Source organism: Aquila chrysaetos, chromosome 6, assembly GCF_900496995.4.
Source record: "Aquila chrysaetos chrysaetos chromosome 6, bAquChr1.4, whole genome shotgun sequence".
Taxonomy (NCBI): domain Eukaryota; kingdom Metazoa; phylum Chordata; class Aves; order Accipitriformes; family Accipitridae; genus Aquila; species Aquila chrysaetos.
The window spans coordinates 20983711-21010463 of record NC_044009.1 but is presented as its reverse complement, the minus strand read 5'-3'; the positions used below and the strand labels follow the sequence as shown (position 1 = coordinate 21010463).

At 38.7% G+C, this 26753-nt stretch overlaps 1 protein-coding gene across 2 annotated transcripts in view; it reads right to left on the bottom strand.

Moving 5' to 3' along the window:
• SLC39A10 (solute carrier family 39 member 10) overlaps window positions 1–26753 on the bottom strand; it is a 134393-nt gene that overhangs the window by 85744 nt on the left and 21896 nt on the right. The window contains exon 1 of one of the 2 annotated variants that reach the window (XM_030017385.2): window positions 8185–8283. The exons of the other annotated variant lie outside the window; for it this stretch is intronic. The gene's annotated coding sequence lies outside the window, so the exon portion shown is untranslated. Of the gene's footprint in view, window positions 1–8184; window positions 8284–26753 lie in introns of those variants that run through there. 2 annotated transcript variants of the gene reach the window in all.

Genomic DNA, 26753 nt, shown 5'->3' with positions numbered 1-26753 from the left:
GCACACACTGCAGCCCCGGGGGCAGCGATTCATAGCTGGAACCTGACTACACATGAGTGATCCTCAACCTTTGGTTTATGTGTCTCAGGTGAGAGGTGCTGTGTCCCATGTGCTAGGCATTCATGTGCAGCCAGGCTCCAGTCCAACTGCTCACTCTAGCCAGCAGTGAGCAGCTCAGAGGCTTGTCAGAAGGAGTATTTTAAAAAGCTTTTCACTCATTCCTCAGCATGCATGCAGACTTGTGTCCTCAGTATCAGAGCTCAGCACGGTGCACAGTTTGTTAGTGGACCTGTGAACTATCGAGGCCCACAGTTTAGCCTGGTTTTAAACAAGCTAGGCAAGTCATGCAGCAGTGCTAGAAAGTTCACGCGTGGCCCAGATATGCAAGTAGTTACTGTTCTATGTCATCCAACATTTTGAACGTGGTTCTGTAGCTGGTTTATTCTGGCTTACGTAATTAAAAATATGCAACATATTAAGATGGTGCAGAGCAAGAAAAAACAAGAAATTCTTGTGGTCTTTCTCTATTGTTTTCCAGTGAGTTTCTCCCATTTTGTATCATGACAAAAAAACAGTCAATACAGTGCTTTACCCATGCGCCATGATATGGCTCATCAAATGTTCCCAGCATTGTAGGTGCTGTGTGGCTATCTATACCCACTAAACAAAAGTCATTTTGATTATGTATGGATAGCCATATGCTGTATACCCACTGTTCATTCAATGTTTGCTGTACGCAATTTAATTCATCTGTACATTACCTGGCACTAATTTCAAAGACAACTTTTTACCCAAGGCATGTCTAGCAAACCTTCTCAAATGGAGAAAAATATGTTAAAGGAAAAAAAAATCATGCAGTTTTCAGGAAGATGTTATAAAAACCTATGTGTAAGAACTGTAGACAACTCATACAAGATCTTTAGTTTGACCTATCAAATGGTTTACCTGTGCTTTAGAATACTCAGAAAACAGGTAAAAATCTTGCAAATGCTAAGTTTAGTCTCTGCTTACAGAAGCATTTTGTGCTATAGTTATTGTTTATAAATATTCTGTTCTTCTTTCTTTCAAATTCCTCATTGCCAGTGAAACTTTTCTCATACTGACAGTAAGCCACATCTGAGAGGTTGTTTTGTTTTGCCATGCCTAAGACCTTGAGATTAATTGCATAATGCTTGGTATGGGCAAAAGTAAACCACAGAAACCTGGCAACAGCATTTGAGTCACTGATGGTCTTTTTCAAGCTATGTATTACTGCCAAGTAGCCCCCAAATTAGCACACATTAAAAAGAAATCATAAATGAAAGCTAACATTTAGGGAAGTACACTGACATTTCTGTTTGCATAATGGATCAAAACTAGAGCAGCTCCAGCTGAACTGTGCTGAAGCTTACTGTGAATAAGCAATGCTCATCAATGGAAACGTCCAAGGAAGACAGACCACGGCAGAACTGAAGTTTGTGAGATTAAAGTTACTAGCGTGGTGTGACTCTGATCCTGTAAAACACTCAAGCTACTTCATGCACATGGAATTTTATGGTTTAACTGAAAGGGAAAGTGGGTAAAGCAATTCTCTAGCAAGTTTGCAGGGCTAGACTTTTACACTGATAAAAAGAAAGGGTTGTAGCAGCTTTATACAAGAAGTGCCTAAGTAAAGTAGGGAAGGAATCCACAGATTGTAATCAAAATTGAAATATTTGTCTTGAGTACGACAGATGTCTTACAGAGAATACAATTAATTTTTCCCAGTTTTCCTAGTCCTTTCATGACAATCAATCAAGCTGCGTTTGAAGTCAGTTATGACAATACAGTAATCCCTGTGCCCTAAATGAGGTTGCCAACCTAAGCTGTATTTTATTTCTGGCTTACTGTAAGTTTAATGTGCACAGCCAGAATCTACACTTTGGATTTGCTTCTTTTTAGTCCTTGTGGCACCATTTTCCTCTCTCCTTCAGAGTTACACAGGAGACAGCTGTCTATCATTTTCTTCTGAAGAAAACCCAAAACTATACAGTGCTGTATGAAACCATGCCTCTTCATGCTGTTTAGTCCATGCCTGACAACACCCATTTTAGGCTTGCTCTTCAAACCTGCTGTTTCCATGCAAAATCGGTTTGCCTTTCTCCATATCCCCAGATATTTCCTGCCCTCTTTCCTCAGGTGTTGATGTTAGGAACATGTATAATCCTAGTCATCTGCTAATTTCTTACAGATTTCCCTTTGCCTTACAAAGGCAGCTGCCCAGTCAGCAGCACCATCAACACCAGGCATTGCTCTGTGCTGGCAGCCTGTCCTGATTTTGTGCACCTTCCTGATGATGTCTCACTACTGGGAGACCTGTTTTAGCAGCAGGATTTTTTCCTTCAGACATCTAAGAAATTCTCTTAGTTAAAAAGCACTGCTATATTTCATCTCATTTTCTTAAGGACTAAACAGAGCACAGAACCTCAATGGAAGATACACTGTGCCTGTCTGGTAACTGTGCTGCCACTTTCTGGTCTTCAAGACTCCTGCCAATGCAGTATTGCTGTGATTGTAGCCAGCTGCTTGACTAGCCAAGAACAACCTCATTACAGGAAGCATCCAGATCATCTTCCACCATCACAGAAAGCTATTCCCTCCCCTGAAGGCCTTACAGCACAAGAAGTGCAAAGTATGCAATGCTCAGATCTCCTAAGCCTGCTGCCCTTCCTGTCTCAAAGTGTAGACTGATTCAAGTTGATGATTTCCAGATTCATATTTTTTTCAGCATGACTTCTTGGTCTTTTAGGTCATGGCACTACTTTCACTTGCAGGGATTTTGTTGTGTGAAGATACGTTCCTGATGTCTGCTATCAGCAATCTTTCAGCAGGTACCCCACCATGCACTACTTTGTTCCAGGGTGGGCTTACCTCTGTACTCACCAACACACTGCACTTATCTTAGACAGATATTACCTCCTCATTTAAGTGCTGGCCATTCACATTACAGAATGCATATTCCCTATAGTACATGTCCTGGTGTGAGGTCTCCTATAGAGTTTCTGAGCTTGCTTGCTCAGTTTGGTGAGCTACTTATTCTATCTGATCTGGAGAAGAGTCACAGGATTACAATGACCAACAAGATACACACAGTGCCTGCAGCACCAAGTCAAGACTGAGGATCTCCAACAGAAGCTTTTGAAGGAAGTGAAGGATTTTGGCAAACTTCCACTGTCCAGTCCTATGACAAGAACTGTTTCACGCAGTAACCTGACTTTAGGCACAAATAGCTTTTTAAAGAGTCTTTGTTGAAGTGTAATATCCTCAGAACATTTTGGTAGAGATCAGTAAATAGTGATCTTAGTTACAATCAACTCCAGCTCAATTCTCTCTTAGCAGCACTGAGTCTTAAATGCAAATATTACAAAAAATAAGCTGAGAAGCGAGATCTACGTGCTTCTCGGTCAGGTGCTAGGACCACCACAATTGTCAGGTGAGCAGTGATATGAATAAAAAAAAATAATAATGCTGAAACAGACAATATCTAGACAGACATTAGACAACCTGGTGAGTATGAAATATTCCTGACCCATACATACCCTGGAATCTGACCAGCAGATTTGCCTGGTTAATGAAGAGCTATACAAAGCAACAGAAAACCTATATACAAACTGCTGTTATCTGTCAGGTTGCAAAACACGGACAACATAGGGAAAAAATAGAAGAATCAGATTCCACATTCTCCTGTTTCTGGGAGACATCCTGTGAGGTATTACAGAAAAATCTACCACAGCTAAAAACATACCTTCAAATATCTAAGAAGAATGCTGCCTGGTTCATCTGGCCAGCATTCTGTGCTTGTTCACAGTGATAAACAGTGATAAACAAGGTGACCACCTCCACTGTTATAACTTGCACACCTTATTTTAGGGACAAAGCATGTCTGATAGAGCATAAAATTGCTCTAAGGTACAACTTTCTGTTCCTCCTTTCAAACAAAGGAGAATATCCATCTCAGATCTAGTCTTGGGGAACAGGGCAGAGGAAAGCTTCCAAACTGCCTTTGATAATATTTTTTCTTTTCTGTTTGTTATTTCAAATGCTCATTTTGCGTTCTGGATCAAAGATAAACAGAGTCACAGTGAGCAGAAAGGTACAATAAAAATGAAGTGTGAGCCATAGTAGATGTTACAACTTGCATAATCACCCAGTGAAACTAGTCTCATATGTTTTTTATACACTCATATATTTTGAGGGTGTTGTTTGTATAAAGCTATGCTATTATTCAATCACACTATGAACAACCCTATCAGCATTAGATAGGATACTTCATGTATTAAAAACTTTTAATCAAAAGCTACTTTAACTTTTCTTGATGCTCAGATCCTACAAGAGAAATCTGACCTTGATCTTCTGTTTACAGAACAAACCCATTGCATTAAATATACAACAAAGAACAGTACAGGTCCCATAAAGTCATTGGCCTGAACTAGTAAATAATTTAGTTTTCTACTGGATTTCTGAAAGGAGAATTATGGTACTTGCACACACCTATTAAAAGGATAATGAGGCTGAAGAAATTAAACGACCTACACATGATGCCTCTAGTTGTTGTGTAGTTTTCTTGCAGTATGCTTTAAAAGGCCATTGACTGTGTCCACTTTTTTCCAGATGCAGGGAAATACCTACCTTTGAGACTGTGCCAATCTAAGCTGCAGAGTTAGTCATAGATCATAATGGGTTAAAATTTTGAAGAACTCCAAGATGAGAGCACCGAGCTCATGCTCGGGCTGGAACTGTGGCCCTGGTTGTTTCAAGTCCAAGGAAAACCTACAGCCTGACTCAGTTCTTACATAATGTTGTAAAACATTTCTAAGAGTCTCCCTCTTAATCATCTAGCAAGAAGTGCTTCTTATCCCAGACTTATGGGGCATAACTGGGCAGCACAAGAGAGTCACGCCAACTGACAGTGCTTAATGAGGGCAGGGCTCCAGTTTTTCATCAAGAAAAAGCTTTTAAATTAACAAGTCCCCTTCTGCTGCAACTGGCAAGCTGAGCCTGAAATGTATCTCCCCACCCCTCCCTCTGCAGCATTCAGCATGTAACATTACAGAGAAAATAAAAAATGGAGCAACTTCAAAGAGGTTTCTTTTTTTAAATTTAAATTAAGACACCAGCTATTGAAGCTGTTTTAACAGTAACCATCAGGAACCAATACCAACAAAGAGCTTTAAGGTGATTTTACTTTTTATTCTTGCTGGAGGTATGCAATAGGGAATCTCTGTGGCAGCCAAAGTTTGTGGAGATTTAGACGACCCGTTTCCCTTATCTAATGATTTCAGGCAGAACTGCAAACTTTCTAAGGTTTTAAACTGACAACCACCAAGACAGTCAACATGAAACTGAAAGACAGCTCATGCTTGGAACGCGGTGACTCTTTAAGTCAGTTCATGAAACAAAGTTTTACAGCTTTTAAATTACTGAAGTATAGAGAGCATCTTCAAGATGTAGGTATTTCAAACCTCTGCCTTTGGTGGGAGCTACAGCAGAGGGACTCAGTGGGTCTTCTTTACTGAAGCAGATGCTGCTTTGGACCTTGGGGAAATTGCCAGACAAAACAGAACAGCACACAGCTAGCTTGCCTTAATCATCTTGTTTACAACTGTCTTGGTGAAGTTACTGTTAACAAGCTGTGAAGAGGACAGAACAAGGTTCTTTCCAGTGGTGCCCAGTGACAGGATAATGGGCACAAATAAAAAAAATGGGAAATTAAATCTGAACACAACAGAACACTTTTTTTTTTTCTTTTTTCTCCCTTTTAATGTGAGTGTGATCAAACAGTGGAACAGGTTGCCCAGAAAGGTTACGGAGTTTCCATCTTTGGAGATAACTCAAAAGCCATCCAGACATGGTCCTGGGCAACCTGTTCTAGCTGACCTTACTTGTGCACCACTGAAGCTAGAATGTAGATCCCCAGCACCAGGCTGCAATTAGTAGAATTGTGCTTATTTACATTGCTTGAAAACTGGTGTCTTACACTGAAATAATAATTTTTTTTGTGGAACTTTCAGAAGTTTCAGTAGGTTTTCACATCTATACACATTAGCAATGCTGATGTCCCAAAGTGTTGTCTTAAAGAATATTTGATCTATACCCTGATTAAACAGACCTCCCACAGATTTATCTGAAACTTGTTAGGAGATCTTCAAGGCTGTCTTAATGTCTGGTAATTTGCCTGAATTCTACACCTAACCGAGGTGCATAGTCAGACTTTTCTGGGGCAGTATTGACATGACTGGAAAGCTCTGACTGCTACTACAAGTTGGCTATCACAATGCAGAACAGCAGCAGCTTGGCAAAGTGGCCTTTTATAAAATCACCTAAACCAAGCTCTGTCAAAATTAACATGCACAAATTAACCCTTTATTTGTTGTAGCAAGAATAAGAAACCACTTCCTTCTTCAATAAGGTGGGTTTCATCTGAGTTTCCTGGGGCTCCAGTATATCTGCGTGTATTGCTCTTGCAAACAACACAGAACAGATCATTCTGACATTTGCGAGATAAAGATGTTATGGACTATAAGTACACCTTGAGGAAGTCTGGAGTTCAACATACATTTTAGAATTCACATCTTGTATAAGGGCTCAAGTAAAGCATGTAATCCCACTTACAGGTCTAGACTGATCTGTCAGCAGTACTGTTCTTACCCATCTGCAAAGAGAGAGCAAAGTAAGTTCTTGACTTTCTAGTGTCAAGAGGGAGAGAATGGAAGTGATGTGGGAAATGGACAGAGAAACAGAAAGAGACTCATTACAGAGGGAGGAATTACACATCAAGTTAGCCTCTTTTCAAGAAACACAGCCTATAAGTGTGGCTGTATATCTATGCAGTTTAGCAGCCCATCGATACACTGTGACACTGTGCTTATGCTGTCTGAGAACTGGATCCATTGTTTTGCTTCATTAGATACCTCAAACAAGGAAAGCACTGAGTAAAGCCCAGGATCTGTTACTTCAGAACAGATTTTCCCTTCTCCTAAAGCAAGCACTGGGGAAAACCAAATTGAACTCATACCTCATAGTGGTGGATGTGCCACACATTTTATGTGACTACATAAAGAAGGTAGGCCAGGAGTAAATTTTTAGAACAGGATGCCCAAGAAAAATCAATATCCCAGTAACAGCTAGTATCAAGAAAGATTTCTCAAGATTACCCCGTTGTTCAGATAAAAGTACATGCCTTTTAACTATACGTACTTAAGGATGCACTTTTGAGCAACACAAGACTTCAAAGTTTTCACTGTACTGTAAACTTCATTTGCAGGAGATGCGAAGGAGCAAAAGCTACTAGAAATAAAAGCAACAACAAGCACTAAGATTTTCAAGGTGTCCCTTTTCCTATAATGATTAGAGTCAAAATGACAGTTTAAAAAAAACAAACAAAAAACCCCTCAACCCCCGCACCACAAAAAAGTCAACCTTCTGAGACTGAAACAGAAGCCAGCTGCCCCTGGAGCCTATCTGTTGTTTCTGCAGGTGGCTCAACTGGACATTGCCTTACTTCTGTTTCCAGTTAGCTGATATTTTTAGGCTCTTCTCACCTCTTGCCTCATATTTGCTGAAAAGAATATGCAGCTGCAGTAACAGCTTATTATTTAAGTCTCCCACAGTCCCTTAAACCCTGACAGAAAAAAATTTAATATGTTGAGTTCTGTTCTATACAGTCATTTTGAGTTTATTACAAACCATCTTTCATGGTTTATATATAACTACATTAATAATATATAGCAAGCAAATAAAATAATTCTTTATATGTTCTGCTTAGATCTAATAACTTTCCACTTGACTCAAGGACCAATCCTTAAATAACACCTGCTTGTGCATAGGAATAAGACTTCTTCAAAACACAGACAAAGCAAGGGCCCAAACCCATCATTACAACTGAGTACAGTTTCTATTACCGTGGGTAGTCCCATTACACCACTGGTGAGGTTTGGCGCAACAGCCTTCCAGAACAAAGGCAGACAATGAATCAAAGTAGAAAAGATCCTCTCTAACAGGCTTAAAAATTTAACAGCAAAAAACAAATCGTTGTCTTCAAACTGCACCTCATATAGTCATGCAGCACACAGCCCATGCTCAGTCTCTAGCACACTGCAGAAAAGCTCAGCATAACCTCTTCCTCAGCCATTGCTCAAAAAAGAAGAGGAATGCAAACACACTTACCTGAATATCCGTGGGCTACATAGATACTAGCACAGGCTGGATCCCCTTTATACAGCAGGCTTTCCAGTGCTCCCTGTTCCCAATGTTCAAGTAAAGAAGAACTGTTTATGCTACTGCACTGATAAAAATCATCTCAGAGGGGCCCAGAGCTGCCCTCATAGCTCATAAATTATATGGCTTTACTCTGCTTGGCACAGGCTTGAACCCTGTTATAATTTAGGTTAAAAGACAACACAAAGTTTCTGCCTTTTCAGAGCCCTTCGGCAGTTTTGCTGCTGAACCACAGGGTCTGGTCAGGCCTCTACAGGTGTTCTTAATTAGGAGAGAATCCACGTAAGGTACTAGCCTTAAAGATATATCTTTTAAGCACAAGCCTTCAAAACTCAGCCATATCATACCACCATCTTCACTGAGTTATGCTTACAAAGAGCACAGATAAAATAGTGTTTAATCAGAACTGCTGTTTCCCTTCACAAGCAAAAGATCATGAAATAGCTATCCAGCAGTATGAAAGCATTGAGTTATCTCATCCTAATGTGGGTGCCTAGTTGATTCACTTTCCTGCCTTTGACTTGCTTTGACACTTAGATTTAAAAAGTACTTCTGTCCTTAGAGGCAAGTGTAGTGTATAAAAACCAGCACAGACACTTGTTGCAGAATTTGATTATCTTTGGGAACAAATCAGCTGGCCTCTTATTCACATTTTCAAGAGAAGACTGAATAACTTTAAAAGTAAAGACTTCAGAGAGACAGTGTGAAATCATGCACAGAAATAAATATACAGCTGTGGCCTGGATGATCATTAAGGGCATATAGCTTGTGAGGATGGATGGAAATAACATTCTTCATTTTAAAAGAGTCAGAGGAAAAAAACCACACAAACAATTAAGCCACACAGTGCCATGAAATATATTAGACCCTTTCTTAATACTGGATAAAATGAGACAGGCTTACAAAAGCATTGTCACTGACATACTCCAAAGGGTTCTTCAGGGCAAGTGCCCTGTCTTTCCAAGCACCAAACTTCCAGTGCAGTCTAGCAGGGAGTCTACCACATGAAGCAACTAGCAGGACTGAGACTATAGTCATCTGTCTTGTCAAAGGTTATAAAATGCTGTCAGTGGAGCATTTTCCTGTTCCCCAAATTAGGAACAGCAGAGCTGTTCTGTGGCTGAACTGGTTGGACCTTAACTTCTGTTTGTCACAGGAGTAAGGATCATTTATAACTTGTGGAAGTTCCCTACCAGGTTCTCTGCCGTGAGACTGTGGTCCTGGAGGTTCCTGCCTTGAACCACTCTGAAGCTGTTGTGCTGTTTCAGGACTCTTCATATCACTAACTCCGGAACATAAACTTCACAAAGATTTCAGGCCTGAAGGGGCCAGGGCAGGATTCCACCTGTGCAAAAGCAGCGTAAGGTTGGTATAAATGGCTCCAGGCCTATGCTACTGTATTTGGGGTGCCATTTTAGTACCTAGAGCATTCCTGAAAGTTGAGGGATAACATAAAGCAGCCTTTGTCCTCCCTAAGTATTGGACTGTGCCATCTAAATGACAATTTTGGAAGGCACAAAGGAAGATGGAATATTCATGCTGCTCCATTTGAACCTAATTTAGATGTTATTCTGAACCATGTCCTATAACACCCCCCACCCTCCACCAGTGTATAGACAGCCTGAGAACTTTAGCCTCTGCATTTGGGCTTCTCATCAAGATGTCTAAATTATCTAAATAACTTTATAGAATCAACATGTGAGCTGTGAGGAAATTTGGATCACCTGATAAAGTCCCAAAATACGGTTATGCAATTTCTGTAGCATGGATCAGCAGACCTAAACATGAAGTGCAATCATAGGGAAAGTCTTCCCAGAGACAATCTCTGGGTTAGATTTTGATCTGATTGATCTTATGCTAATATAAGTTAATTTTCAGATTAACTTAAGAAGGGTGGTTTTAATGTCTTGGTATTCCCACTCATACTTGACTATTTTCAGAACTACCCTGACTACATTTTCATTGATTACAGGGACCAAACATGAGTCTGCATATCCTTGATACTAGATGTAGAGCAGCTGTTTTTCAAGACCGCAACTCCACATTGCTATAACAGCAGCCTGAAATGAAGCTGTCCAGAACTCTCCTCTGCCATGCAGCACATGATGCTAAGTTCTTCTCCAGGAGGGGGTAGGTTCTCTTCCTCATACTGGCCCATGGATGTTGTAAGAGAGAATATATGGAATATATGATGAGCAGCCTGCCCATCAAACTATGCTGCAATAGGTGGATTTTTAGCAGCAGGTATTCAAGCTTGCCTACAGGATGAATTTGACCATGAGTATACAGTCACAATGTGGGTTCAAGGGAGGTTTGGGTCTGAGGATGAACTGGTGCATATCTCAGTTGGTGTCCCATACATGTCATTACTATAACATAATAATATTTTGATTCAGTAGGTGTTGTTTCTGAGGGCTTCTAAATATTTGCTGAACCTTCTTCACCATCTTTTATTTCAGAAGCCTTCAGTGTTCCCAGCCTCCAGTTTATACCCAATAGGATATAAATATTGATTTTGTAAGTTTGTAAGAAAACACTGTGGTAAAAGGATTTTTGGGAGACACCGATTTCAAATTTCGCATTTGTGCCATTTCCTCCTAACTTGATACAAAAAATAATCAATCACATTCTGCATTCAGTCAGATTCTTGTAAGTGGAACTTTTCTGGGTTTATACAGATGTAACTGAGGACAGAACTGAGTTCAAGGCATTGCCATGCAAAATTAAATGATATTTGGTCATATTAGTTCAGTTGCTTCAACTTGCCCATTGGCACCTCATTCAGAGGAGAACAGATAACATACTGTCGTGGTTTAACCCCAGCCAGCGACTAAGCCCCACACAGCCACTCACTCACTCCCCCCTGGCGGGATGGGGAAGAGAATCAGAAGCGTAAAAGTGAGAAAACTCGTGGGTTGAGATAAAGACAGTTTAATAGGTAAAGCAAAAGCTGTGCATGCAAGCAAATCAAAACAAGGAATACATTCACCACTTCCCATGGGCAGGCAGGTGTTCAGCAATCTCCAGGAAAGCAGGGCTCCATCATGCATAATGGTTACTTGGGAAGACAAACACCATCACTCTGAATGTCCCCCCTTCCCTCCTCTTCCTCCAGCTTTATACGCTGAGCATGATGCCACATGGCCTGGAATATCCCTCTGGTCAGTTGGGGTCAGCTGTCCCAGCCGTGTCCCCTCCCAACTTCTTGTGCACCCCCAGCCTCCTCGCCGGTCGGGTGGGGTGAGAAGCAGAAGAGGCCTTGGCTCTGTGTGAGCACTGCTCAGCAATAGGGAAAACATCCCTGTGTTATCAACACTGGTTTCAGCACAAATCCAAACACAGCCCCTTACTAGCTACTATGAAGAAAATTAACTCTATCCCAGCCAAAACCAGCACAGAAACCTACTATAGCCTTCATGGATATTTCTAGGTGGAGGAGATCTGGGGAGAGTCAGGAGAGAAGATGGCTAAATAGGTACAATGAGTATAGTGTTCCAGTCCACCTTCAGGGCTACTCTGAGCCTTGCACAGCTCTGAGAAGATGGTAGGATTACTTTCCACATCTACAATGTCTTTTCATCCTCAGCTTTCCAAATCTGCTATTACTCTTGTGGCAGTTGTATAACTCTCATCTGTCCCATCTCAACTATGAAGAGATCATTTTTCCATCTTACACAAAGTAAATATCAGGTTAAGTTAAACTTCTAAAAGAAGTGATTGCATTCATCACTGAATTCTGACTGTTCAGAGTATGAAAAAAGGCAGTATTGAGTACAAAAATGTAAAATCACTGTTTCTTAACTCATTTGGCCTTAAACCGAACTCTTTCCTGAAAAGTCAGTTCTTAGTGCAAAAATTTTATGAATGCCATTCTGGGAAATCCTGATTTACTCTCTGCATTATATAATTCTAACAACAGTGTCCTTTACTTTTTACAAGAAATCTAATTTGTTAAAGAGTCAACATATGGATATAAAAAGAAAAAATTGAGAATCAACCCTAATGAGCAGCACATGAGTGTCTCACCAGAGAGAAAGAATGCCTAGATTACACACAGAAGACAATAGTGAACAGAACCTTTCTGTCTCCACTGAATTCAGAAGTGCCCAGAATGGACTTGCTGACTTAGTGTTGGTCAGTGTTACCAGCTGAATTAGGAACCTACATTTGGTAGTGGGACTACTTCCCACTATCTCTTCTGGAAGTGTATTTTTAGTTCTGGATATGTAGGAAGTCCTCAGCGTCACCTTGACAACTAGCGCTAAATTGCCATTCATTTCCAAAAAGTTCTAATATGAGAAGCAATTATGGAAAATAAGGTTCTTGGCTGAGAGAAACTGATGTTATCATTAAAAAAAAGATCTGGCAAAGCAACAGTGGTAATGATATGAAAAGTAAATAAGCACAGGAGATAGTATAAAGATGCTGAGTTGGGCAGGAAATTATTTCTAATATGAACTAAGTCTTTCTTTTATAATACTCATTCCACCAAAATGGATGCATTTAAGTTGCTGTTTAGGTGCCCTTACTCATTGCTGTTTAGAGCATATTAGTTTAAATGCAGAGTTCACTTAATTCTAGCTAGGTCAGTAATTGTGCTAATGAGCAAGGTGTACCCTCAATCATTTGCTTTAAGACAAATAAATGATCATTTACAAAATAAAATGGCTTTCTTTTTGTAATTTCATAAAGGCATACAAAAAAAAAAAAAGTGCTGATCCTGTGCAGGCAAAAGTTGAATGCCATGAAAGTTTAAATTAAAGACAAGACAGTTTCTCATGCACTATAAAATCTGTGACTGCCATGAAACAAGACCCTGCTTAATATCTATGCACTTTAATTCTCAGCAATAAAAGTTACAGAAGAAGAAAATTAATTATTTTTTGATTAACTAGTTAATTGTGTTGTTATAAATAATTTAGAGTTTCCTTTTTCCCACTGGTAATTTCTTGATACAGAAAAATTACTTTGCTACCAATTATTTATAAATAGTTTTGATTAGAGCCTTCATATTTTCAATGAGTGTTTCTACTTTGAATTGCTGTACAATGAATAATTATGAATTTAATCCTGTAGTGAGAATGTCACATGTATAAACAATTATTTAATTCACTACAAAACAGATGAGGAAGCTGGCTAGAAGTGTAATAATTCAGCTTTGTAAAATGGTTGCCCTGATCTTCTTGCCTTCCCAAATAGGGGAATGGCTGTTTGATTTTTTTTAAAAACTATATATCTTCAGGGTTTTTTTTGTAATACAACCCAAAATTAAAGAATTCTTCTTTAAATCTGCTAGCTTATAATATCATACAATCCAATTTCATCCATTCTCAAAGGGCCTGATTCAAAGCTTTGAAACTAATGCCAATCAGTTTCTTCATTATTTCATAATAAATCACAGTGTGATCAGTGAGTTCTGTGAGACACTTCTGTGTCTTCTGCATCCTCTGTAGAGAAGGTACTGGAAGTCAGTTCGATGTATAATTTGGGGCATGGCATGACAAGTTAATGCAGAGGACAAAACCACAGAAATGAAACTTGACTGATGTATGAAAAAGGTGGGAGTAGATTTAGAATGTTGTAGTTTTGTAAAAGAACTTCCATTTAATGGCAGCAATGCCAATGTGCTCACTAACTTGAATGCTGGCAGAGTATCTAACATGGCTGCCTCTTGAAAGCAGAGATAGGGAATGAGAAGGCGGCCTTCCAAAACTGTTCTGTCAGATTTCTCACTGTTTAAATGGTACATAGATCTCTGAAAGAGTATGCTATATTTATAATTGTAATAAAGGTTCTTTCAGTTTTGTAAAAAAGAAGAAAAATGTTAAATTAGGGCTTCGTCCAGTAACGCAGATCTCTCTTCTGTTTTTAGCAGTGACACATACTTTAAAGGTGCACTAGCAAACCAGCAAATTTTTATTACCTGTGTCAGTCTCCCAGCTGTAAAATATGTTTAGTAATGCAGGCAAAGCAGCAAAATGCCACATTATCAGTATCTATTTTCTGATGCTGATGATGGAAAGAAATAGGAAGAGAAATTGTGATATGCAAGCAAAAACCGAAAGAAAGTAAGTAGATGGGGACAGTAAAGTGGAAAAGGACAAGCAGTTGGAGAAAAGGATATGAAGGAAGAGAAATATGAAGCATAAGAGAACAAGAAGCAGATGGAAAACAACCTGGTAAAGAAAGTAATTTGATACAGATCCTAATTTACAGTAAAAGTATGAAGTCTCATTAAATACACAACTATAATGCAAAAGAATACACTCACAAAACTTGTTTTGGCCAGATGCCTATGTTAGCAAGTCCCATAAAACTCAGTTAAGTTATATCTCCATTTTAAGGTCAGAAGGGCTCACCTAGTCTGACTTCTATTCCATATGCAGTGCATTTCACCCAGCTTCCACTGTACTGGGCACAGTAACCGTACAGAAGGAAATACCTGACATTTTTTAAAAATCTATTTTAATAATCTACATTTTCCTCTTGGAATATCTAAACCTTCAATTTATTGAAGACAGTAAGTATAGGCTCTTCTTTTATGTGGGCAGAGATCAGTCAATGTGTTCTCAGAAGAGATGCCAAGAACTAAACTGTCTTTGAGAATTGCTACAGTTTTCACTTTAAGCTCAAACCCTTTGTAGATGTTATTTTCCTCATTTAACACAACCGCTCAGTGATAACCTGTGAATCCAATTACAATGTATTACTCAGAGGTTTTCAGTTTTCTTAATTTCTTTATAACCAACACAAATGTTCCTTTAAGAATGTGAAACACCTTTTAATTTATGAATTCATTTGAAGAGATGCCATCATTCCATTTACTACCCATGTGTTAAATTAGTACTTTTCAATTCATAGACTGCACCAATGAGCCTCAAGGACTTTTTTTCCTTCCCTGCACATAATAGGACTTCCTACATTCCTTTCTGTCCTAAATAGAAAAGTGAAGTCATTGCCAGTGTTTAGGCTCTAGGCAGTTTTTGGCCTCAAGTTTTTTTCTCACAGTTCTTTCCTCCCCCTGCTGAAGACGCAGTGATTATACCTGTGATCTGCTGACATGTTGGTGCCTGTGCATGTAGGAACCTCTCCTTCTCAGTGAGGCTCTGCCTGGGCACTGAGTACAGGAGTGTTGATGACAGCGTGAGTTGAAATTGAACTCAGTACCATAAGGCTGCGTTTCTTCTCCTGCATAACCATCTGAAACAAAGGCTGTCCCATCATCCATGGATTTTTATCGTTATTTAATCCCCAGACTTCTTAAAGTCCAAAGAAGAGAATTCACTAGCGGCTAACAGTACTGTGTCCTCAGTTTACTTCGGTACATAGAGCCAAGTTTCAAGGTTTGAAAATGAACCTTCTTCCCTTGAGTTTGCTTCCTGTTTGGTAAATGTTGGTTTTACTCCTTTTGCTACTTCGGCAGCAGAAGCCAGGTAGTTGGTTTTTTTTAATAGTCTGCTTGGAAAAATCTTATGAAATTTCCCCTACAAAATGAATTTATTTTGGTTAAAATTATACAAGCCAATGAATTACTTGTCACCAGATATTCAAGTTTTGACATATTTGTGTTTATACCAGTGGCTCTGATATTCTGACTTAACATATTATAGGCCAGTTGGAGTTAAGAGTATGTTTTATTAATTGAATCCTATTCCAGTTTGGTGGATCATAATAAAAGGGAAAAATCCTTGTAGGCATCTATAAGTACAAATATATAACTCTTCTGCTTATGTTCCACTGAGGATGCTGAAGAACATTCTAAACTAGAAAGAGCAAATAGGAGGCTACAAGCCATGCAAACTAACTAGATTTTTATTAACAAAATCTTACAAGGTAAGAGGGGATCCAAGTGCTCCACTGACTTCCAAGGGGCATGCATTAAGCGTTTAACAGATATTCCATTCAGAGCATTTTCCTGTGTAAAAATGACTCTTTTGTTTGTGAAATTTTTCAACTATTAGGTGAATCTTTATAATCTGCACTCTCCAGTGCCTGAAACCTGTGTTGGGACTTGCATTCATTCTCATATCCAAAATGATGTAATGAGAAAACAGCTAATATGCTTAGCCCATTAAGGAACTAACATGGAAAGTCTTGGAACATGTATTTTTGTAATTAGCATGTTTGCTGACAAAAGCTATTTGTGTGTTGATGGCAAGCTGCATCCTTATTATATTTTATACGTAGATGAGACTGCATATAAGTACCTTTAGAGCAGACACATGTCTGATACCAAGCAACTTTCCTATCCTTTGGAAAATGCCTAAAGGGCGTGATTGAAGAAAAATTCCTTGGGTATGGATACCAACCTTTAAGGTTAAATCTGAATTACAACGATAATTTATACCGTCTTTTACAAGACTCTGTTGTGTGCCATTGCTTCTATTGCAGGGTAATGCAATGGAGCACAATGCTGCTGCTGAAGCTGAGATATCCCTTAAGTGTCTACTGTATCCATTAGGCTCTGAAAATTGCAAATGCCTGACTACATGAATTACTCTGGAACAGTTTAGCATGTGTGTGGAGTTTTCGTTATCAAAAAGCTCTGGCGATTCCACATTAGAAAGTAATATTCCATATGGCTTACTGGGAATTTAGGCACTTAAACAGATACTCAGCAGTGATATTTAATGCAGTTTATTGAACAGGTTTACAGATTAGGGACATAATTTTCAGAGATTTGTCAGTTTCTGTCTGAACACACTGATTATGTGCCTGGGAATTTGACTTTTCCCCTTGTATTTTATTTTCCTTTTTTCTCCATTTTGATAATAAAAGGTAAATGCAAAGGTAGGATTGTGCTGATGCAGTGGAAACATACTTCAGTGTAGTTTATAGACAGAACTTCTGCAAGAAATAACCTTTATGTGATCATCTTGTCTTGCTGCAGATGTTTTAGATTAAGCTCCTTGCTGCACAGTCTGCACAAAATACATGAGCAGATACGATAATATGTTGCATAGAAAATTAATATGGAATAGAAGCTGATGTGAAATTACAATGAGCAATTTAAGTGCAGACAGGGCAATATCTAGTTGTTTGCACTCAAGTGTTTATGAGCAGAATAGTAACTGAACACAACAAGGACCTGCTCCATAACCAGGTCTGCTGGGTGCCCTAAGGGTATATAAATATAAATAGCAACATATGGGATATGGATTCATTTGTACTCTACTCTCAACAGTTTTGAAACATCTTTCTTTTGATAGAAGGAAAATGACCAAACCCAGCAAGTATATGATAGTGTGCAAATCTGTCACAGCCAAGGAATAAGCAGCCATAGTCTCATCTGTTCTGTGCCTCCTCCAAAAGCAGAGGGGGAGGACCTGCCTTGGATTTGCAGCCGTGTACATACTTACTGGTCAAAGTCCTCGAGGAAGAACAGGCTGTCAGCACAGAGCATGGTAAGGAGTGTTTTTGTCCTGCAGTAAGAGGGAGACCTTATAACAACTATAACCAGTATTGTCACCACACTTGCTATCCAAGCAATACCTTTCTCCAGGAGGAGAAATATCCTTTACTGCAAAGACTTTGCAGATCACAGCTGTGCTTAATGTCATATGGTATCAATATACCTACCCACCATATAAAAGAACAGTTCTAGCTGCCCATGGATTCTCCAGTTTGTTGATGTGGCTTTCAAAAAGGTTCCCGAATGGGTGCTATCTCAACCCCCCTTCTTTCACAGCTCTGGTATAAAAGAATAGGACTATATTATCTGTGAGATCTGAGTCTGTGCTCCGCAGGGTGCTGGAGCAACCCAGCAGGACAGAATGCTTCTGATCTACTTGATGCCTTCTGACTTCAGTGCTCAGTGAGGAAGGCTATCCAACTGACAAGGCACAGTGGCACTGTTAGTGACATGACCTCTGGGCAACTGCCTATCATGTCACATCTGGGGTTTTTGTCTTGTTTTTGGCATCCAGAATTTGGCCTTCAATAATTACTCAACTCTGGTTTGGAAATTTTTTTTTTTTTTTCTTCCCCATAAGCAGATTTCCTTTTTCCTTTTCCCAAACGTGCTTTTCTTTGTTGTTTGGTTTTTTTTTTTTTTTGTTTTGTTTTTTTTTTTAGTGCTTTTCAGTAAAATTTGGCACTTGAAGTTCATCTTTTTGAATAACTGGCAATATTTCTCTCGTTAATGAAGGTCATGGCTGAGGTTCCAGGATTAGGTATTGTTGAAAGCTGCTCTATGAAGTTCCTCATAAATCATTCCCAGCAGATTTCTCTTCTAGTGTTTGCCATGCTAACATGATTTCAATTCAGGAAGAAAGACAAATGTTATTAGGGCTCAATGAAGCAAATGCAGGAAAGGATCATTTAACTTAACACTGATAAAACTGGCAGTAGGTTACATGAAATTTCTTGTCTGAGTTATGCAAATGTCCTAAGTTTCTGTATTTATGACATTTTCTTTTGAACCATAAAGTTTGATGAGTTAATTTTATGGGTAAACAGATTTTTGTTGTTTTTTCCAATTTACTGTAAGCTTCCTCAAAAGATAAATACTTTTTTTATGTATAAATTTTGCAGCCTGATTATGAACTAACAGTATTATTACATATAGGTTTTAATAACAGAGAGAGAATTTTGAAGAAATCTGAACATTAAAGACAAAATATACCACTGTAACTGAATAATACTGTGGTAATTTGTAAAGCTTGATATAAGCACATACCAATAATGGGGTGGTCACCTAAGATTCATAATATAGGCAGAGAGTCTGGTAACACAGCATCTTCATTTCAGTGACTAATATCATCCAATTTCATCAGTGACTAGTCTCATCCAAAAGAGGTCTATTCTAAGATTGTCAGTGGATACTGGATCAGACTTTAAAGGGAATGCATACATAATTATATTATAAAACCCTGAGGTTCCTTTTTAATTTTTATATGAATACCTCAATGGCCAACATTATGAATTACTTTAATTGTTGGGGTTTTTTTGGGGGCGGGGGGGCAGGGGAGGAGCAACATAACAAAGTATAACTAGTGGGGGAAAAGGATTTCCATCCTGTGAAACATTTCAAAGTTTCTACATCCCTTTTAGATATGAAGTAGTGTGAAAAATTGAGATTTGGGTTTTCTGTGTCTGAAATGCAATTCTGAAAATGCTCTCAAGCTTGAAATAGGTCATTTGAGAAACTGAATGCCTTTTTTATTTTGACTCTGTTTTAAAATAAAGTATATTTCAACTTTTTATTTACTCTACTAAATCCTAGGAATTGCTCTGTGTCAAAAGAGATGTAAATATACACTTGGAATAATACTTTATAGTTCTTCATGTGATAGATCTGGCTTTATCCGTAGCAGCTAGCGCTATCTCATTCTAGTTAAGCTAACACAGAGAAACATAAAGACACTTCTCACAACAGCAAGGAGTTATTTTGGTCTTTGTGAAATATCTCATCCCGGATACAATTTTTTAGAGGAGCCATACAACAGACAATTGCCATGGCTCCTTCCCCTCATCAGACATGATACCTAATCTCCCATAAAGCAGCCTGAAAAAGGGTGTGTGTATCATGGGGCAGGATGCAGATGCTGCTCTTTCATGGAAGATTTATTCTGACAGAGCTCACTTAGAAACCTTTGAAGAAAAGCAGCTGGAAAAACAAGGCCTATGGATGAATTCTTGAATTTCTTCCAGAGACAAAGTGACCCAGACTGATAATCTGTACATTCCTACAGTGGCAGGAAAATGCATACATATGTCCCAGCCGTAATTCCCTCTCCCAGCTTTACATATTTCTTCCTTATATTCAGACTCATAGGTGATACTGTTAAACAGGCACAAACTTCTGATCTTTCCCAGAGTCTAAATATTTCCAACTACAAACCCTAGGAATGCTGCAAAAGTTATTAAAGGGGTTACTGAAGGGGTTCTGCAAATCAAAAGATTCTGAGGCTCCACTTTAATGAATTTTCAAGCTGTTATCTTCCCTCACTATTTGCACATTATCCTTTTAAATTGTCCTTCTGATTGACTGCAAAAATTCAAGTTCAGAACAGGTATTTTCAGTCTCATCCAGCCTTAGTTGTTCCCCTATTAATATCCATGCAAAGTATTAATTACTAAATTGAACTTGCAATCATTTAAAAAATGTTTTCTTTCTCTCTTTGAAAGCATTTCATTCACAGTACAATTTCATTCATTAAAAGCACTGAAGCATCTCAGGATACCTGCATTTTTTTTTTTTTCCCTCAGCCCCCAGTTGACACACTAAATCTTATGCTCTCTTCTCTCACTTTTTCCTGCTCTGTGGAGCAGTCACGTTGAGGATCCTCTGCAGCCCTCTGCGATTAAGGAAGGTGGCATGAGGAAGAAGCTGCAGAAGGAACACTTGCAACTAGCAGGAGGGAAGATTGTTTTGGGAACAGAAGAATTAATTCCAGGATGTTGTGGGTGTGTGGAAAATTAGGTCAACCTCATTTTTCAGACTATTTTAAGACCAGATAACTACTCACAAACCAGTAATGCAATAAGGCCAGAGAGTTTAGATGAGGCTTTTAGAAAAGTCATAGACATCTGGACAAGTGGAAGAGCTCACAGGATGTGTAAGCTCAACAAGGAGGAGCTCATCACAGGAGGAGCTCAACATGTTTTTTGCTGGATACATAATTATTAACTTTGTGCATTTTCTGATCCATCATAAAATCTCATTCAGCTGATTTCCAAAGCCAACCAAGTCAGGCAGTATTCTTTGCTCCTTAAACCACAAGCAAAGCCTCTCCCTGTCTCTCTCCAATGGAAATTCTTCTACAGAAAATGTTGTCTGATGTAAATCATGCCAAGGTGCCACCAGGTTGACTTGCTTGCTAGACTTTTAGTATTTCTCTGGATTTGACTTGTTCCTTATAATGGCAATTATTTTCGTTATGCAAAACCTCTGTCCTGCTTTTTCTCATTGAAATGTAGAAACATGACCACTACTGTATCTTCCTGGGTTATTTTCTCCTTTTCCTTTTTTTTTTTTTTCTTCTTTCTTAATGCTGTCTAGATAGCCATTCAATTTTCTCTACCTCCCTCCGAAGAAGTCACTCAAAAGGGCAGGAGCACATGAGACAACTCCAGGGATAGTAAAGGATAGGTATTTTTAGTGTAAGGGAGACACAAAAAAGAATAAGTTTATTTCATTTGAGATCCATGAATGTCCTTAGCTTTGAGGCAGGCTGATGGCATGTCTGCTACCTTCAGGACAGACACTTCAAATTGCAGGGACATTCTACAGCACTTCAAGGAATTTCACCATCTGCAACTAATGCTGCAGAAGGAACACTCAAACACAAGCAGCACAGCATTGCAGAACATCCAGGTGGGATGTTTAATAAACCTTCCGGATTTATGAAGTAGGGGAATTGGATTAGGAGTATGGACTATTTGCTTTAACACAACCATTCATTGGGATAAGAGAAGCAGAACTTGCTCTGTAAGTTTGTAATTGTTGAAATTAATAACTGTGGCTCATCACTCTCTGCAGTACTATACCAATTTACCGTGCTCTTTTATCTCAGTTACTTTCTGTGTGTGTCATATTTCTCTATTAAACGTCAGTAATTGTAACGCTATGGTAATAACATTGACATACTGAGTATTATATGATGGCCTATTTTACATTATTCTGCCTGCCTTATTTATATTATAATTATTAGTGTCTATATAAATGTGATTCATTGAACTAATAAGGTTTTCAGACAACTGCCATAGCTCATTGATTTTCTTCTCTTATGCAGGAATTTACCTTGCACTGGTAGTTGATTTCCCTTCACTTTTAATGCTGGCATTTGTAGAATAAAGGCGCTCCACTTTAGCCCCATAGTAATGATACTTAATACCTCATTCTATCTTGATTCCATTAAACTGACAAAGCAAATGGGATGTACCAAAGTTATATTTTCTCAACTGATCTTTTGTTCAAAAATCTTTCCAAATGCAACCATCTCACCCATCCCTGCAGAAGTGATGACCAAAACATGATTTTTTGAGGTTAAGCAGTTAGCACTCTGAAATCTCATGTAGATTTTGTGTGGTTCATTAGCCATGCAGTTCTCCTCTGAGAGGAATTTGGGTAATGCCTTCTGAATGGCACAGCTGCTTAAGCCTTTCTATATCTGCAGAATTGAATGAGTTCATGTTTCATGCGCTGTTTACCCTATCTGTCCTGCGGGGACCCTAGCCTGCAATCAGTTCTGCCATAATTCGAAAGTCAGTTAAGAACGTGGTAAATGAAGATGAGACGTAATCCAGAAAAAGGCACTACTGATTATCACCTTGTCTTGTTTGGGTCTTCTGCATGTAGTGGCATTTTTGTGGCATTAGATCCTTCAAACTAGCACACCACTAACTTATAACATAAAAAAAAAAAAAAAAAATATACATAGTAGATCTCACGGTAATAATAAGACTGAAATAAGTAACACAAAACATTTATTTCAAAGAAATAAGTAGCTACGGAATGTAAAAACCAGTTTACTCTATTTATGTTTCCCCACCTGTGCCCTGGTCTAAGGCAACTCTGTTGTCAGCTGTTTCATAGGAGGATATCAAGACTTCTCCCTGGTGGAATGGGTTTTTTTCCAGTTGCTTTGCTTTCCAAACAACTATGATAAGAAGGATTTCACTCCATCTCTCTTGTTATTTCTGAGCATTTGTTGACAGTAAGTTGTGTACAGCACTGTGCGTTGGGAAAATAGTATGTCATATTTTGTGTTAGCCCTTTGTTCCTGGCATATATTGATTTCCTCTTTCCTAAGGTGACCTTCATACTCTGGCTGTGTTGAACATAAAGGGTATTTATTTCAAGCTCCTTCCCTGCATGCTTAGCTAAGTCCTGATGATGCTACAAGAAATTACAGAAGAACCACGATGTCACGAGATCCCAAATTGCGAGTGTCTGTGGGTCAGAGATTGCAGTGCTGCGATTCCAAGCTGAGGTAAAACACTTTCAAAGTTTTTAGTTTTCCAGTGTCTGACTTACACTTCAGATATTGATTCCAGCTGCTGGAAACAACCGTAAACAGTGACATCACCATCTGGTGGGTAATACCTCTGTAAAATGTTTATCTTCCTGTAGTCACAAGTATTTATATGGGATAAAGGACTACATAAGGTGAGTGAGGACCAGAATCTAGAACCATCAAAGGTCTGTGTTACATTTTTGCACTTTTGTGGGTGTGATATTTTGTCATTAGTGGCACAGATTCCCTGCCCTGTTTATTGATGCAATACAGGTGCAAGTAGACTCCTTGCTGCTTCTTCTAACTAACCATGTGGGTAGAACCCACAGAGAAGATAATCTTTGCACAGACAGTGACTGTTAAACTTTACTTTAGCAGAGCTTATGCCCTGCTATAGTAATATCTAGATGCACAGCCTCATTATTAATGCAGACAGTTCTGAAAGTAGGAGCAAACAGTAAGAAAAATGGCTATCAAGGCAATTATTTTACAGATCAGGGAATAATTGTGGTATACCTAGCTGATCTATCTCTGTTTCTTTTCTGTCCACAGAACATTAATGCAGCGCTCTGAGTATCTTCTCAGTGGAAAGAAACTGGACAAAATAAGAACTTAGTCAAAGAGCAGCCATGTAGAACTGGGATCTAGGTCTGAAACACTAATTATACTCTAGGCTTAAATAATTTGCTTTTTTACTGCAACGTAGATGAGGTAGCTGGTGGATAAAAGGTTAAAGTCTAGACTAAATTCAAAGTAACACAGACCCTCTTTTTCAGGCTTTGATTCAAGAATTTGTGTTGGTGGCTGTGCAAGGATTGTACAGCCACTCCCAGACTACCTTGGAAAGGAATGGGAAAAAATATAGCTCCTCAAATGTTAGTTCCTAAGTAGGAGACTGTCACAGAACTTCAGTTAAATCAAAGAGGAGAACCAAGATTTGACTCCTTTTTGTAGTGGCCCAAAGGGATATTAGGTACACCTATCACCTGTATTAACATTACTAACAGAAGAATCTCAAAAGGTGTGGAGGAGTATTTGAAAGGTCGGTAACCATGGAGCTGGTAAAAAACACCACAGGAAATTAAACAGATTTCCAATGCTTCTTACTACCACCTGGCTAGAAAATAGGTAAGATTCTGATGGAAATGCTATCTATTCCTGGGTCTGCTGGTTCTTGAAAAAGAAGCTGTAAATTACTCAGTAGTTCAACTCAAAGTTTCTTCCAATTTTCCTGGCTGATTCAAACACAGTGGAATAAATTTATCCCTCTTGCAACTGAAGAGATTTGTTGTACTATAAAAACTGTCATGAAGCTCTCCAGCAGAGAATAAATAAACCAAATCTGTAAAAAAGCTAATGCTCCCCAAGGATCTCATTTCCCAAAATTCAAATATCTATTTATGAGTGAAGAGACTTTCTGTCATCACAGAAGTAGAACTACTCTCCTATTTTCAAAGTGCTATCTAGTTACTGTGCAACATACAGTCCACGCATGAGTAAATATCAGACTTTTGCACCTAAACCTGCCATTTCTGGTGTCCTAAAAGCTGCTGCTTTCATAGCTTCTCCACTACTGCCTATCCTGAGCTATGAATCAAGGAAGGTGCATGTTCCAGTTCTTCACAAGCTCAGATAAGGAAATCAATTTTACTTCGTGAAAGACAAAACTATTGGACTGGAAGATTAATGAACAATTCCAGTCACTTTACAGCAGCAGTCTCAGTGATTGATCCCAAACCAGACAAAAGCCTTGTACTGCATCAGAAAGCTGGGATTCTGCACAAAGAAAAAGGGAGACTGATATGTAATTTGTGCATGTCATAAAATTGCTACACAGTTCAATATAACTAGCAGTTTATGCAGGAAAGGCCCAGAAATAGAAATAACCGGTCTCTAGTGAACTGGAGAATAAAAGTAGGAATGCTTGTCCATTGCAAGGATGTTACTTGCTTCCCTTAGTCTTCCACAAGCACTAAACCAAGCCCTAAAACAACATTTGCCACATTTGAGCAAGAGAATTAAGTAGATTCTGTGATTACATCTGACAATTATTTTTGTCTAGAGCATTTTTCTGTGAAGATAAACTGTAATTATCTGCATAATTTAAAATACATTGACAATGTAATTATTTTGCGGACATTTTTGCAGTGTTGATATTGTCCTCCTGAACAAAGCGACTGTTCATTTGAATGGCTATTTTAAATTAAAAAAAATTAAAGAAATGGATGCAAAACAATAATTTAAATAAACATTTTAAATTATGCTATTGGGTTGTCAGCTTCATGTTTAAAAATGTACATTAAATCCAGATCATCAGAGAAATGCAATTAAGACATGGCTTGGAGATGTAGCATCTATAAATCATATTTCAGAAAAAACTCCCTAAGGAATAGCCTTTAATTTGCACTAGAAGCAAGCCCTAGATGTTGTTTACCAGTGCTAATTTGGTTTGTTAGTGTTTACTTGAGTCCAAAGTGTTCAGATCCAAATCCTAACTTCCCCACAATCGAGAGTATTGCTTTGTTCTCATGCTTTTTGTGTATTTGCTACATCAGTCAGTTTTTCTTTGAAGGTTCCTCCTGCTAGACTCATATTACGAAGACAGGTTTACCCTCTTTCACCTTCTTGTGAAACCAGCAAGCAAAATTTGTGGCATCATCTTGAGATACTAGCAAATGTTTAGTACATCTAGTACAGCATGCACAGAAAAACTTTGTGTAACAGAGTGTGTCTGAGAATTCCATTCTCATGTTAAAAAGATGTTATAGTTTATTATGAGTATATCATACCTTTAAGTCATAACTGGGAATGAACTTTCATTTGGGTTCCTATGAAAAATAGGTTGATTCTGTTATTTCTGTGTATTAGTCTATCATGGGTCACTTTTCTTTTTAGTGCTAAAAAGGCTGCATGGACTATTGCTAATATTTCCTGCTACTGTATTGGTGGTATGATATTTCCTCCCTTTCCATGTTTTTGCTTTCACAGGGGAAGAGCATACTGTGAATTCTGGGACAGGTGCCAGAGAGCATATGTCAAAATCCTTTTGCTTAGAACATGAGTGACCACATGGATCATATCAGAGATTTAAGTGGTTTAATCACATAGAGCCAGTGCTCTAATGCTGCTGTAGGTTGAATAAGTGGGAGGATGGCCAGGGAAGAGACTCAAGTATACCTAAGACTGAACTAGAACAGGTCTGGTACCTGGAAGGACACCTTAAGCCACATTTTTCCTGGAGCATGCTTAATATCTGCCTGACAGTTGAGGAATCAGATATAATCTAGGAAGCCACGCCTGGCTTCCTACAGGTGCCTGGCATGCTTGAGGTTCAATTTACCACAAACGATTTCTTAGCTTTGATGGCTTTAAGTAGCAATGTGTTTGAAATCTCAGTGGGCTATATGGTTTCAAAACCAAAATGCTAGAAGAAAAAAGAGAATTTGGGAGGGTTCTCATTCTACTCCTGAGTTTGTTGCTGTGTCTGAGCAATTTTAGGGCACAGCTCTATAACCTCACTGATGCTTTGCTGAAGTTAAAAGGGTTACTATTTTAAGG